This window comes from Solanum dulcamara, chromosome 5 (genome assembly GCF_947179165.1).
Source record: "Solanum dulcamara chromosome 5, daSolDulc1.2, whole genome shotgun sequence".
Taxonomy (NCBI): Eukaryota; Viridiplantae; Streptophyta; class Magnoliopsida; order Solanales; family Solanaceae; genus Solanum; species Solanum dulcamara.
Genome location: NC_077241.1, coordinates 16743793 through 16755429, shown reverse-complemented (window position 1 = coordinate 16755429; position 11637 = coordinate 16743793). Strand labels below are relative to the sequence as shown.

Sequence of the window (11637 nt, the reverse complement as noted above, 5' to 3'; positions counted from 1 at the left end):
AAGTTCGGTCCAAATTCTTGAGTTAAACATCCCTTATGTGCAATTGTTAGTGTTTTGCTTATACGTTTTGTACAAAATGTATTTTCTTATGAGTCCTGATTATTTGCAAGCTTAAGACAAATATATACAACTTCATAAAGGACATAGAGTCTATTTTTGCCGTTTACATTTTCAAAATTTAGTTACCACATGAGGTACTGGGCTGGCCAGATTTATTATTTTGCTAGCACATTGTTGTATACGCATTCTAGGCTTACTTTTGATGATAAATCTTTTTTTATATCAATATTATAGAGATTTTGGAAATTAAAGAGGGCATTTAATTGTAATTTCAAGGTTATTTGCACTCGTGTACAAGTTGAGGAACTTGAGACATTGGTTGGTCTACGGTTTAAACTCTTGAAGTTGTGTTGGACTGGTTGTATGTTAAAAGGCTTAGGTTTATGTATAAACTTGTACTTGTACTCTTGTTACCTTCTGGTATATTTGAAAGTCTATCTTTGTAGTTGGTTATTTCTTGATACTTTGTATTGTCGTGTTGGGATCTTTGGAGATTAGCAAGACAGTTTTTTAACTCGCCCACTTGTACAGATTGCTCGATCACTTCACATTCTTGTGGACTTTCTCCTTTTTGTGGCTGTGACTTTGTAACAATTGGCATGCCTCTTGATTCAGATCTTTTGACATCTTGATTATGGATTTTTGGTTCGTCTTAAGTATGGAAATTGTCCATTTTGAGTATGAACAAGAAAGTCATTTTTAATATGGTTCCTGGTTCTATTGATTATTGGGTCTTTACTCTTCCTTATACAGGGCTTCGGTCCTTCTTGGTTCTTGATTATATTTGGTGTGATGGCATGACGTACATATTGAGCAAAACTTGTTATATTAATCTCTTGTAAAGGTGGTTATATGAGTTCTTGACACTTAAACATCTGAATGTCTAAACTTATAAATGTCAAACCTTATACTCTTGATATATTTTCTTGCTTGATTAATTTATTATGTTTCAATTGTGCTACTCATGACCTGAGAAGAGTAATTGGAGAATCTAAAGGCTGCAAACGTGTAGTCTTTACACCACTAAGCTTTATGCTTAGAGATAGTTATTTTTCTCAAAGGAAATGTTTGAAGAGATGCTTGAAGTTGGTCATTGGCGATACAGTTTTTGGAAGCTTTGAGGAAGATCATATTTGCATATAGGCATCTATATTTTGTAATAGTTTTGGACATGTATATGATCCATGGGGTGCTTGTGTATATGTACTTATATATTTACTGTTGAGAGTTGATCCATGAATAATACCATGGGTTGTAACTTAAATTTGATTGCTTATTTTATTATTTTAGGGCATGTAAATCCAAATCTTGTAATATACTAAATTTACTATTTGAGATGGAATATTTGTATGAATCATGAACTAGTTAACTTTGGTACTTGTATGTCGGTAATAGTTTATAATGTGAACTGTAGTGATATGAAATGATAGTGGATGTCTCATACGGTATTTTCTTAAATTATTTTGAAAAGTCACTCTATCATAAATTGAAACTTTTATTTGGTTAAATTGAGATCAAATAAATTTTAAAATGACAAAATTTTACACGTTTAACTATTTTGAATGTGCCAAATTTCAGTACTAAATTATATAAATATGTCTTATGTTAAACGCTCAAGTATTATATACGTTCTCTTTTTAAGTAGTAGCCTCCTCCCAAGAAGGTCGCTACAAGTATTGGTATCAGCCTAGATTTGTGGTTCTAGGACTTTTGTTGTGATTTGCTTATATACCTGTTTCCTTTTTGAGTGTTTTGGCTATACTGTTTTCTCACGTACATGAGTAATAGTATCATTAATACATGTAGATTGCATGTACATTATGTACATGCCCCTAATGCAATGTGATCTTCCCTTTTGAAGGAATTAAGTTATAGCCTCTTCTTTTAGTAGACCTATGGAAGCTGCTCGTGAAGGTAAAAGTGACTCTTTTTCCCAACCTCATGCACTAGAAGGGGTTGGTGAACATTTCTCGGATCAATACATTCCCTGTACTAGTGGGTCTGAAGTGGAAAACCAATAAGGTGTAAGAGCTGGTCCACATACTCACATGAGTCATAGTAGTCAAGTTATGAATCCTCCTTTCCAATAAATGGTTGAATTCTTCCACCGCATGGATGAAATAATGCATGATCCCAACAGGCAAAACTTTGAAGAAAAGAGAAAAATGGGTGGTGTTGATTTCAAAGTTACTGTTGATCCCACTGATGCTGAACAATGTCTTGAGTGCATGCATATGGTGTTTGAGCACTTGGAGTATTTAGATATTTCCAAATTCAAGTATGCTATCTAGCTATTACAAAAGGATGCCTAAGATTGGCAGGTAAGTGTGCCAAATGCAAAAGAAAAACCTCTTGTTCTTACTTGGGATGATTTTGTTAAAGAATTTCGTATGAAGTATGTTGAACCTTCTTATTGTGATAGAAAGAAAAATGACTTTCTAAATTTAAGCCAATGGGGCATTTCTATTGCTGAATATCAACAGAAATTTCTCCGACTTTCTCGTTATGATGGAGGTATTATTAATACAGAAAAAGATAAATGTAGGAGATTTGAAGACAACTTGAATGATTCCATCAGGAAGAATATGGCAATCCTGCAACATGATAACTTTTATAAATTAGTTTCTATTGCTTTTACTGAGAAAAGACTTGATAGTAGACATGAGATCAGATTTTGAAAGCCTAGATCAGATCTTGGAGGTCCATCCAAAAAGAGAATGTTTGATGAGTCTAAGGCTGGTAGTGTTAACAGGCCAGCTCAATATAAGCAAAACAAATCATATTTTTCTACCGCCAATACACTAATTTATAGCCAAGTCAAGACTCGCATTACCACTTATGTACAATATGGAAAGAATCATTATGGTACTTGCAGGAGAGATTTTGGTGCATGTTTTAATTGTGGTAACTTTGATCATAAAGTGAAGGATTTTCCTAATCCTATTAATGTTCCATCCTTCCATACTGAAGGCTCAGTTTAGAAGCCTTCTAATAATCCTCCTCAAAGCAATAGAGGTGCGAAACCTAAAAACACCCAAGCAGTAGGGGAAAGTGGAGAAAATCAAGCTAGTGGGTCATGATCTATAGCACGAGCTTATGCTATGATGCAAAGAGATGATCAAGAGGGATATGACGTGATTGTCGGTAAATTTCACTTATTTGTCTAATGTGAGTTTACACTATTTGATCTTAGTTCTACACATTCCTATATTTGTTAATCACTTGTTCTTCCTAAAAATGTGAAATGTATGAGACTTAAATATGACATTTTTCTTAAAAGTTCATTGGATCACCAAGTAGTTTATAATCAACTTTACCAAGCTAGTCCCTTCGTAATTCAAAACCTACTCTTCCATGGTGATTTGATTGAAATGCCCTTCCACGATTTTGATATTATTATCAGGATGGATTTGCTTTATAAATATCATGCAGTAGTGGATTGTAGGTCCAAGCATATGACTTTTAAGGATTCTGCATTTTCACAAATTATTGTACAAGGAGAAAGATCATTGACATCTAATATTATTTATGCGGTCTTGTCAAGAAAGATGATTCATCAAGGTTGTAGTGCATATCTTTCTCATATAATTTATACACACATAGAGAGTCCTAGTCTTAAAGACGTACCTACTGTGTGTGACTTTCCTAAAATGTTTGGAAAGAGAAGTTTAATTTTCAATTGAGCTTATTCCTAGATCTACCCCTATTTCTGTCACTCCTTATAGAATGGCTCCAACAGAATTAAGGGAATTGAAAACTCAATTGAAAGAATATTTTGAGAGAGGTTTTATCTGTCCAAGTGTTTCTCCTTGGGGAGTCCCTCTGTTATTTGTATAGAAGAAAGATGGCACTCTTAGACTTTTTATTGATTATAGATAATTGAACAAACCAACAATCAAGAAAAGATATCCACTACAAAGGATTGATGATTTGTTTGACCAACTGAAAGGTGCTAATTTTTTCTCAAAGATTGATTGTCTGGGGTATCACTAACTGCGTATTAGAGGAAAAGATGTTCCTAAAACTGCTTTTAAAACTCGATACGGTCATTATGAATTCTTGGTTATGCCATTTGGATTAACTAATGCTTCTGCAATATTTATGGATCTAATGAATCAAGTATTTAAGCCTTATCTTGATCAATTTATGGTGGTCTTTATAGATAATATTTAAATATATTTCAAGAGTAGTGAAGATCATGATAAACATCTTCAAATTTGCAAATTTTAAAAGAGAAAGAACGTTATGCTAAACTTTCCAAGTTTGAATGTTTGCTTAATGAAGTGGTTTTTAGGGCATGCTTTGGTGTTAAGGTGGATCCTAGGAAAATTAAAGAAATTGTGGAATTGAAACCTCCCAAAAGTCCTACTGAGGTAAGAAGTTTCTTGGTCTTAGCAGGATATTATAGAATATTTGTGAAAGGCTTCTCCATTATAGCCTCTCCATTGACTAAACTCTTGAAGGAGGAAGTAAAGTTTACTTGTGATGAAAAATGACAAGAGACTTTTGAAATGCACAAATCCTTGTTGACACAAGCTCCTATACTTACTCTACCAATGAAGGGGAAAGAGTAGTGTTATAGAGTGATGCTTCTCATCGTGGTCTGGGTTATTTTTTGATGCAAGAAGAGAAAGTTATTTATTATGCCTCTCAAAAATTAAAACCACATGAATTAAATTATCCTACACATGATGTAGAACTTGCTGCTATAGTGTTGCCATATAGATATGGAGGCATTATTTGTATGGACAAAAATGTCATATACTCACTGATCACAAAAGTTTAAAATACTTGCGTACACAGAAAGATCTGAACTTAAGACAACACAGATGGCTTGAACTCATCAAAGATTATGACTGCATGATTGACTATAATCCAGGTAAAGCCAACGTGGTTGCAGACGCCTTAATTTGATTTGCAAGCTTATGTCTGAACCCTTTGCCTTTGCTTCTAGAGTTGAGAGCCATGAATGTCTATTTTACACTTGATTCATATAGTTTGGGTGTTTCTAATTTGCAAGTAAAGCCAATATTACTTGAACAGGTGAAAGAAGCACAAACCTTAGATGAGAAACACATAAAAGTGACTGAAGAAGTTCAAAATAAGGAAAAGCAACATTTTATACAAAAAAAGGATGGTGCCTTGTTTTACCAAAATAAATTATGCATTCCTAATGATGACAAATTTAGGAGAGAAATAAATAAGGCACATGATTAACCATATGCAATGCATCCTAGAAGTACAAAGATGTATGAGACCATCAAAGAACACTATTGGTGGAATGGAATGAAGAATGACATTGAGGTGTTCATTTCAAAATGTTTTGTTTGTAAAATAGTAAAGGCAGAACATCAGGTTCCAGATAGGTTGCTACAACCCTTGTCAATGCTAGAATGGAAATGGGAGAGAATAACTATGAACTTTTATTCTAGAATTCCTCACAATCAAAGAAATTATGATACAATATGGGTGATAGTGGATAGACTAACAAAGCATGATCACTTTTTCGCAAGTAAAATAGATTACCTACTTGAGCATTTAGCTGATTTATATATTAATAGGATTGTAAGACTGCATGTGATCCCTATTTCTATTGTATCTGATAGAGACCCAAGGTTTACATCTAGATTTTGGGGTAGCTTGCAGGAAGCATTAGGTACTAGATTAAAGTTTAGAACTTCATTCCATCCCTGAACAGACGGACAGTCGGAAAGAGTGATATAAATTTTGGAGGATATGCTTAGAGATTTCATTATGGAGTTTGAGGGTAGTTGGGACAAACACTTGCCTTTAATAGTGTTTTCTTACAATAATAGCTACCAAGTGAGCATTGGAATACCTCCCAATGAAGCCTTATACAGAAGAAAATGTCGAACCCTTCTTTTTTTGAATGAAGTTGGTGAAACAAAACTTATTGGTCCTAAAATTGTGCAACAGATGGAATACAAGATGAAAGTGATAAAGGAATGTCTAAAGATTGCTTTTGATAGACAAAAGTCATATGCTGACCTAAAAAGGCATGATATTGAGCATCAAGTTTGTGATAAAGTATTCTTAAATGTGTCTCCATGGAAAAAGATTATGAGATTTGCCCAAAAAGGAAAACTTAGTCCTCGATTTATTAGACCTTATGAGATATTTGAAAAAGTAGGACCAATGGCATATAAATTAGTGTTGCCTCTTAAGTTGGACAAGATCCACAATGTCTTCCACATTTTGATGCTCAGAAAATATCATTCTGATCCATCTCATGTTCATCCAGTTGAATATATTGAGATCAATCCAGACTTGACATATGACGAAGAACCTATCCTGATATAAGCTCATAAAATGAAGAAACTTAGAAACAAGAGAATACCCTTAGTAAAGGTACTTTGGATGAACCATTTTGGGAAAGAATCCACCAGGGAGAGAGAAGAAGACATGAGGACACTATTACACCCCATACTTTGGTACGTTGGAATGCTTCTTAAGCTTCTTAAGTTTCTGGGAAGGCTCTTAAGTTTCGTAGAAGTCATCATGTGAGTCGGATAATCTATAACACTATCAAATAATCCTAAAGAAAGGAGAAGGAGATACTCCATAATAAAGAAGATTGGAAATAGGGTCATAAGAAACAGGAAGAAGTTGGAGGTCAAGTAGTGAGTCGTAGGACTTGACCTACTTGTGAAAGCTATTACGTGGGACATTTTAAATACTAAGCTACTTGAGTATATGTCGAGCTTAAGTAGCAAGGAATACATAGGCTCTTGAAGTAAGATGAGATTACGAGCTCACAAAAGAGAAATAAGGAAGCGATACGCCTACTCGAAGCAAGTAGGTAATGCACCTACTTAGATTCAAGTAGGTGATGCAGCAGCTTAGGTGGACCCCACGCTACCATCTGGCGGCTTTAGATTGGATGCATGATTGAGGTGGCGCCCTAGAGGCTGCCACGTGTCCCCACTTAAGGACACATATATATACATGTGTATTGCTGGATCAACTCACTTTTCAGCATCTTTACACTTAAAAAAAAATTGGAGAAAAACTTGCAGAACATGGAGAGAGTGCTACGGATTTGGTTAAGCAAGGTAAGCCCTCCGATTTCATTCCGTGAATTAATTATTTAAGGTATTCTTCAGTTAAGCAACGGTGTTTAACAACATAAAATTTATAGTTGGGGTTTCGAGGAGGTTCTCGTTCTTGTCAACAAACCCGTTTTTGGAATGAGACTGTTATTAGTAATAATAGTATAACTCCTTGTGTAAAACTTCATTTCGAGTAATTCAAGATGTGTTGGAAATATATTTAATAGGGATATAACTTTTATTTATACTATAAAACCCAGTTTTACTTTTATCATCTCGAAAAAGGATGATGAAGTATAGGTGAGGTGCTGCCTAGATTTCATTTCGGAAATCCTACACGGGCTGTTGTTGGTATTTTAGGCATATCTTTTGGTATAAAATTGTTGTAGGGTTGATTTGAAATTGTATGTGACCCTAAGACTCATGTATATAACTTTAATTGAGGCTACAAATCTTTTTTCCCTCAATTACCCCTTCGAAACTAAGAGACAATACAAGACATTAGGCTGTCCAAAATTCACGTTTTGATAGTTTTGACGAGTTTGACGATTTTAGGTTAAGGTAAGGGTTTTTATTTAAATTTGGAGTTTATGGTGTTGTTATAAATTGTATTACACGTTGTTTAAGTGTCTAGAAATATGAAAATTCCATAAATATGCTCGACGTTCGAAACAAACCAAATTGGAGTTGCTATAGTTAAATTGTGGTCTAACCAAGGTGTTGTGCTTGTGGTGTGTGGATGCAGGTGTGTGGTGTGTGTTGCAGGGCCTAAATGTGTCCTAAAAGAGGTGGGGGAGATTTTGGTTGTATCCACACGACACCCCCACTTCGTACGGTTAAAGGTTTTGCAAAACGGAAACTAGAAACCTTATTTTGGTATCATGGTTTCGAGCGAGTCATTTGGAGTTTATGTGGTATAAGATTGATGTGAGTTGTATATATATATGCTGCAGCTTTTATTGTTTTTGTTTGGATGTAGCTATTAGGAGTATAATTGGAAATTCGGATAGGGCACATTATAGGGGAAATGCTGCCCGATTTTCGTTAACTCTTTAACTAGTTAGGGAACTAGTCGAGAAGGCAAGCGAGGGGATGAGTTCTACAAATACTCGTGTGTATACTAAGGTGCTGTAAAGACAAGGGTTATTAATACTCGTATTGATTTTATGTTACTTAGGTTTAAAGGATGACGAGACGAACGAGATAAAAAGTAATCCGTAACAGGTATGTAAAGCTAATGTTTTCTTCTTTTGGCATGTTTTGGCATACGTATGTCAGGCTTATACTTTCTTTTAGCATGTCTTTGGAATAAGTATGTAAATCTTATTCCTTCTCTTAGAATGATTTGACATAAGTATACAAAGCTAATCTCCCTTTTTTGCATGATTTTTATGAAGCAAGTGTATGACTTTCATATGATTCCAAAGAAGTTCATATTCTTAAAGCCACTAGGATGGCCAATTTCTTGACTTTCGAAAGATATTTTGTTATGGCTTGATACATATATATGATTACCAAAAGTTCTATTTTGATATAGTCCATAGTGACTTTCAAAAGGTACTTGATATGACTTTTGTCTCAATTTTGAACGAAAGATCATTTTGATTATTCTGTTGAGTCTCAAATATGATTTAAATTGCATATAGTTTCTCACTACTCCACTCGTGGATGCCTCAATGTTTCCTTCACCGAGTTCGGGTCAGGTTTTGTTATTGTGCATACTTCTCTGCATTGTTCGCCATATCCCGGCGTGAGGGGGCATGTACGACCTTTACATGGGATTTGTGGAGTTATGATGTGCCATATACATATATGACATGATATGATCTGATATGACCATCTGATATGATATGATCTGTTACGGAGATATTCCCTACTCTTGATGTATGTTGTGCTGTGGCGCCAGTGATGGGGTGGCGACCACGTTTTGTTCACCGCGTCCCATCATGGGTCCGGATATGGCATATGTTTATCTGCATACATTATTTGTGGTTATGAAAAACATTTTGATATTCTGGGTATTTAGCTCACTTTTACACCTTTTGTTTTGTAATGGCTTTACTTGTTACAGTCCATGCTTTACATACTCAGTACATATGTCGTACTGACCCCCCTTTCTTCGGGGGGCTGCATTTTATGCCCGCAGGTACAGATGTTAACTTTGGAGATCTACCAGCTTAGGGTTTCCACTCAGCAATGTTGGAAGTGCTCCACTGTTCCGGAGCCTAACTTTTGATATTGGTCATTTAATATAAATATTTGTTTATTCAGGGGTACGATGGGGCCCTGTCCCATCATATGACTAGGCTAGCATTCTGTAGAGGTCTGTAGACTTGTGATGTGGGTTCTGTATATATATTTTGGGCTTTATGTTCCATGATGGACTTAACGGCCTTCGTATGCTACATCTATTTTTGTGCGCTCTCTAGCGATTTTTTTTGTTTCCTCATATGTTTATTCGGCTAACATACTCAGTGGGGATAAGGGTACGTATGGGTGCCCTAATCGGACACCAGTCTCGGCCTATGGAGTTGGGTCGTGACAAAAGTGGTATCAGAGCAGTTCTTCCTTGGAGTGTCTACAGACCGTGCCTAGTAGAGTCTTGTTTATCGGTGTGTTGTGCACCACATCTATAAACAGGAGGCTACAGGAAATTTATGATGTTACCTTTCTTTCATATCTAAGATCGTGCGATAGAGATGAGTCATAGGGAATGAAATTCCTCATACTAACATATGGTTTCAGCAGAAGGACAATATTGATAGAAGAAGGTGACAAACGATATTGGAAGTTACAAAGTACGCAGGTAAGCAAAGGCACGGAAGATATATGTCAGGTGAGGTATTGAAGTACGATTGACATGTAAAGTTAAAAATGGAAAGGAAAAGTAGACAGGGCAGGGTAACAAGTGCATTTTGAGTCGGGCAGATGAGGTAAGTCCATTTTCATACTGTTGATATTGGGCGCCCTGTGTGGCTGCGATATGATATGATCTGAATATATATACATGCGTGCCCTGTGAGGCACTGTTGGCACTTTCTGCATGCAGGTGTTGAGATAGTAAGAAATACAAAGGAAACTTTGTCCAAATTTTCCTAGAAATAAGAAGAGAATGAGATACAGGGTTGTAGTATGTCTTGAAAGGTTGTGCCCACAACAATGATGAGATTTGATTAAACTACGACTATGGATGACCTTGAGAAATTAGTTAATTGCTAAATTGATGGCAATAGAAACTAGGAGGTAGATATTGGTATAGTAGAACGAAATTGGAAAAGACTTATAAGCCAAAGAAGATGATTTAGAGAAGATTAATAGATCGGGATAAAACGATATATTAAGGCATCGCCTGAATTGATACACAGGGATAAACGATGATGAGTTATAGGTGAAAGAAGTAACAGTATGATTAAGACAAGAGTACAAGGGAAAAAGAATTGTGACGGAAGTGAAGTGTTAATAAGACAGCTTGAGAGATATTAAGAATAAGACTAACTAAGAAGAGTAAGTAACCCATAGTAAGAATCGTGAAGAAGGTCAAGTAGTGTTATACTATGGGACTGAATGCGAACATGATACCATGTGAATATAATGAAGGTCATTATGAGAATAAGTAAGAAATAATAAGGAAGTTCTAACAGAGGCACCCAAGATAGACGTAAGTAACTGAATACGAGGACGGAGCAAAAGAAGAATGTATTGTCATAGATTTACTGGGGTAGTATAATAATATGGTGTCAAGGTAAACCTAGTATTAAGGCAAGCTCGATATGCTGTTGAGAAAGTGAGCATCGGGTGCACAACAAAGATGAAAGCTCATAAAGCATAATGATGTTTTATGTATACATGACTCGAGTACCAACGATTAGACTGGATTAGCACCTCACGAGTATGTTAAGATGTCGTACATGGACAACTGAAGGTATGGGTTGTATAAAGGAAGGCATAGATAGGGTGCGGTATACCAAACGTATTGGAAAGAAATCTTACGCATTTGAAAATTAGAAATAAGGGCATAAGGTATAACACAAACAGACAATGACATGGATACACCTTAAAGGGTGGAAGTATACAAGAGAAGTACAAGCGTAAGAGAAAATCAACTGACGCTATCATATGTAAATAGGAACGCTTAAACTTCAAACGAGATCCCATAAGGGATGGATGCGATCATACTAGCACTAACGCACTGGATCCCATCAGAACTCTGAAGTTAAGCGTGCTTGGGTGAGAGTAGTACTACGATGGGTGACCCCTTAGAAAGCGAAAGAGGAAATGAAACACAAGTATTCGTACCTATTCCCTACGTCTACAAGTATTCCTAACCTTTGGAACTCTGATATTGATTGCTTGATGAAAGTATATGTTATGGAAACGGGATAGAGGAACTCTCCATATAGTTGGTATAAGATCCGGAGGAAGGTTTTGGTTCACATTCAAGGATGAATGTTCTAAAGGGGGGAAGGATGTTACACCCCATACTTTGGTACCTTCGAATGCTTCTTAA

The 11637-nt window shown here is 35.8% G+C and overlaps 1 pseudogene; it reads left to right on the top strand.

Annotated features, from left to right (window-relative positions):
- The first annotated feature begins 11292 nt into the window (after window positions 1-11292).
- Window positions 11293-11409, top strand: LOC129890968 (5S ribosomal RNA; annotated as a pseudogene).
- Window positions 11410-11637: the final 228 nt, after the last annotated feature.